General features: G+C 42.9%; 1 pseudogene across 1 annotated transcript; it reads right to left on the bottom strand.

The window, feature by feature from the left end:
• Window positions 1-688: 688 nt before the first annotated feature.
• On the bottom strand, window positions 689-1815 carry LOC308252724 (polyglutamylase complex subunit TTLL1-like; annotated as a pseudogene). The gene has a single exon. The product of its transcript is annotated as a polyglutamylase complex subunit TTLL1-like (transcript).
• Window positions 1816-4810: the final 2995 nt, after the last annotated feature.

Raw genomic sequence — 4810 nt, forward strand, 5'->3', positions numbered from 1 at the left:
ATCCAACAAGCAAACATGTTAACTGAAGGAATGATACTCCAAAGTCAACTTCAATAGGTAGACTTAAAAAAAAAAAATCCTTTGGAGGCTTTTCTATGCAGGTGGCTCCAAGGAACACAGTTCCCCCAATCGTTCAGCTACCTTAGTGATGGCTCTTACCAGCCCCATCAATTATTTGAAGTGGTGATAGTGTCGTTTTAATATAAAATGAACTTCAGAATTCTTCAAAAGTTTGTTATCACTGGGGGAATGTCCTCAGTTTCTAAGGACCCTGGGAGAAAAATGAACAACAACAACAACAACAACTATACCTCATCAGGATAAGCTGAAAATATGAACCAACTGTTCCTCATACTAGGGCAAGAATTAAGTAGTTTGTAGTTGAGCTTGGTTACTTCTCTTCCTGGAAGGGCTTGGTCCTTTACCTCTGTGGACTCAAAATGGAAAAATAATAAAGAAAAATAAATCACTTAACAAAAACATAAAAGGTAGTGTTTTATACTTCCCCTTCCTCCCAAAGGAGTGCCTTTATTTATTTGCAGGGCTTAGGAAAGGGAAAATAAAGTTCTAGAAAAAGGAAATGTCAGTATAGGTCTTCAGGGAGGGCCTGGGTGCAGTGAGTGGTTCTGGGAGCGTCCAGGTTGGAGGTTTGCCCTTGCTGCTGGTCACTTTCGGGCTGTGAGGACGGTCAGCTCTCCATCAGCCCGTCTCCCTGCTCCAGCTTTTCACCGTACAGAATTTCTTAATTGCCAAGAATTTCCTTTGCGGGGAGAGAGGGGACTTGGTCCATTTACAGTCCGGAGTTTCTCTGTTAGGAACCGCAACCTTGAGGGTACGGTTCTGATCGCTGGCTCTGCTGGAGGCGAGAGATCTGGACACATTACCCTTCAGCCTGTCATCTATGACGATGTCGTAGCCCTAACATTTGGAGCAGCGCTTGTCGTTGTTCATCACCAGTGCCAGGCCCTCAAGCTCTGCATGAGGATCCAGTGGATCTTGTCGAACAGGGTGCTGGTCGCCCCCTTGCCTCGGGTGCTCAGCCACAGGTTGCTCACTGTCCACTTGCCCCCGTGGATGTGGTTGTGGCCCTCCCCGTGTTTCTGAGTGGCAGTGATGGTGCAGTGACCAAACCCGCTGTCCACTCGCTGGTGCTGGGGGTGGACGTGACGGTGCCGAAGCAGCAGAATCCGCGCTTATACAAGTAACTGCGCAGCGCGCGGTAGGTAGACACCAGGACATTCAAGCGCAGGTCGAACTTCCTGCTGGGTGTTAGTAACCGGTGTTGATATACATATATAGAGAGAGATCACGTAGGCTTCCCTAGTGGATGGAGACACAAAGATGTTTTGCTGTCATGGGAACGCTTTTTTGTTTGCGAGAGCTTGTTGGTCAGAAAGGTGCCCGTGCCCTGGGCTTTGCCAGGAGGCTTCATGGTCCAGGTGCTAGAGGGGCTTTTCGTGAGCCTCTGCGAACAGGTTGCAGCCCGCGGGCGTAGGTGACTGGGACAAAGTCCAGGTAGAGGTATTCTCCATCCTAATCTTTTTCTGCCAGAGGACTCCCTTCTTTCTCCAGCTCTTTCCTACATCCTTTAAGATTCTTCACCATCAGATCCTTCCCAGTCCGTTCATAGTGGTTCGGAAAGTGGTTGCCTATTTGATTGTCTGAGAGCCACAGACAGTTTCGACACTAAAGACTTTTCGGATGGTTTGCATGCTCATCTGGTGAAAATTGCAATCGTTTTCTGTCATCCTCTCCTCTCAAAATGATCAGCAATGACTTCTCCTTATCAGCGACGCATTTCACTTTCCCTGCCATAATCCACAGGTACTTATGGAGCCAATAGGAATGTCCAATTTCTTTTCAGTTTCACCGACTCTTGCCTGGGGTTCTCACCTGATGTCAGATCACTTTTCGGTCACTTCCTCATGGCCACCCTGCGTGATCTGGGTCCCCATTACTTCTTGGGCCTTGTCTCCCCACACCCTCCCCACCCTCCACCCACCTCTCCAGCCCCCAGCTTCCCTGTGGTTTATACTTTTTAAGCCTCTTTTTTCCTCTCTCCTTTTTCACTCTTCTATTTTTATTTAATGATAGATTTTAAGATATTTACATTGGGAATTCTAATAACATTAATTTTCAGCACCATCTAGCCAAGTGATTTGCAATAAATATTTGCTAATAACATTTTAAACTACTTTCTCTAGTGATGGTACTGGGGAACTACTTTCTGCATACATTTTGCACAATTGTTCATTTGATTTAATTTCTTTGGCCAGTTGTAGTTCCCCGTTAATTAGATACAAGCAGTGGATGAACATATAATCAAATTACCTGGACCAAAGTCTTATAATCTGATATTTTATGGGAGCTTCATAGAAATGCTATTCCTGGGTCTGCAGTCTCAGCACTCCAGATATTCCACACATAAATGATGTCCTACTACAACTCACGATATAGGATAAATTTGCAGTGAGCATGTCTTAATGCTTATTTCACTTGTTTCCCCATTTGGAAGCACTACCAAGCTTGAATTCATTGATAATGACTTAATAAGTTTCTTTGCAGGGAAAAAATCCTCTTTAAGATGTACCTGATGGACTTAAAATGGAGAACCTGCATGAGTCCCAATGCTTTTACATAGGCATTTGTTAGATATTTTCTGGGAAGATCACTGCAAGAAAACAAGTATTTTTGTTTCACGGAAACATCTTGAACTACTTTACTATGCTTTTGGGTCATGAATACTCCAAACATATTTCGTCAAACACTCTTTTTTTAGCTTTGAAATCCATGTGGATAGCCAGGGAAAAGCAATCTCTATGTTTCTAATTAATTTACATTTGACTCATCAGAATGTTGTTTTCTAAGAGCTATTTGATGTGTAAGACCCCTTTTGAGCCTTTCAAATATGGCTTCTAAGCATTTTTCCTTTGAACCAGAAAGTCATCCTCCCTCTCACCTCCCCCCACAAAGCAAATGGAATTCAATTCTCAAAAGGCTTGATTTGGTTAAAAAAATTGTCAGATTCACACAATGTGACAAACATGTTCTCGCACTTAAATGGATTAACTCGTGCAGTAGGCACTAAGAATTAAAGGGCATTTTATGCCATTAAGCAAAGATTTAGTTAAAATGGCTGCAATGTTAATGAAATTTTTGTTTATTTAGCAATGCTCTCAGATAAAATAACATTAAACACACTCATGTGAATGGGTATAAGTACTGCTGTAGGAATATGCAGAGGAATTAAAAATTTTATCTGAAAAACACACATTGGTCTTTATAATGTACTAGAGGCCCGGTGCACGAAATTTGTGCACGGGGGTGGGGTGTCCCTCAGCCCAGCCTGCACCCTCTCCAATCTGGGACATCCCTCTCACAATCCAGGTCTACTGGCTCCCAACTGCTCTCCTGCCTGCCTTCCTGATTGCCCTAACCACTTCTGCCTGCCAGCCTGATCACCCCCTAACCACTCCCCTGCCAGCCTGATTTATGCCTAACTGCTCCCCTGCCAGCCTGTTTGCCCCTAACTGCCCTCCCCTGCAGACCTGGTCACCCCTAACTGTCCTCCCCTGCAGGCCTGGTCACCCTTAACTGCCCTCCCCTGCAGGCCTGGTCCCCCCAAACTGCACTTCCCTGCAGGCCCGGTTGCCCCCAACTTCCCTTCTCTGCTGGCCATCTTGTGTCCACATGGGGACAGCCATCTTTGACCACATGGGGATGGCCATCTTGTGTGTTGGAGTGATGGTCAATTTGCATATTACGCTTTTATTAGATAGAATGTACAAAGAGTTTTGAGTATTATCTCCCTGGTTTCAGTCCTAAAGTCAATATTGTACACAGGAGACTCAGACATAGATTGGCGTCACCCAATATTGCTTCTCCTACTTTTTATATAGTGATCTTAAAAATGGTGATTGCTACAGTGAAATACAATGACAGATCTGGAGCATGCCCATTGACAACTGTCCTAGGCTTTCATGTTTCATTACACTTGCATAGTCCAAGGGTGTATGAGTATTATATTTTCATCTAAACGTCTTTCTGGATATTCGTCTTACAAGTACGTTTTTGCTTTCTATCTAAAAGCCACTTAGTTTGAAATATCCACATCGATTTTTAAATTCATTGTGTCATAATTGTCTGACTTACTTTTTACTGATTCATTGTAGCAAAAATTTTGACAGGGCTTCCTGTTAACTCACATTCTACATAAACAAATTTTTGAAGGTTCCTTTCATTATCTTCTCTCTCCAACATATAAGAACTCTTACATATGCCCTTGTGATTTCTTCTATCATTTATACCCAGATTTCTTACTTAATTCAGGCACAAACTAATTCATCATCTCTTTATAACTTCTGGTTAATGACTACTTATTTAGTTTTCTCAGCTTTTTTGAAAGACAGCTTTAGTTTGCAGATGAGAATATACAGAGGATTTTGCATTATCACCACTGCATTTGTTGGGCAGTTATATACTTTTATGACACTATAGACAAATAATAGATCCCACTAAGTGTGTAAAAACCATCTAAATACTACACTAAGTGGCCAGATTATTATGATCTCTGAATGCATGATAATCTGGCCATTCAGTATATATCCTATATAATAAAAGGCTAATATACAATTGTCCCCTCGACCAGGAGTTTGACCAGCAGGCAGGCCGGCCAACCGCCCATGTCCCCTCCCCCTGGCCAGGCTGGCCGGACCCCACCCATGCACGAATTCATGCACCGGGCCTCTAATATATATATATATATATATATATATATATATATATATATACACACACACACATATATATA

Source organism: Plecotus auritus, assembly GCF_963455305.1.
Source record: "Plecotus auritus genome assembly, chromosome: 7".
Taxonomy (NCBI): domain Eukaryota; kingdom Metazoa; phylum Chordata; class Mammalia; order Chiroptera; family Vespertilionidae; genus Plecotus; species Plecotus auritus.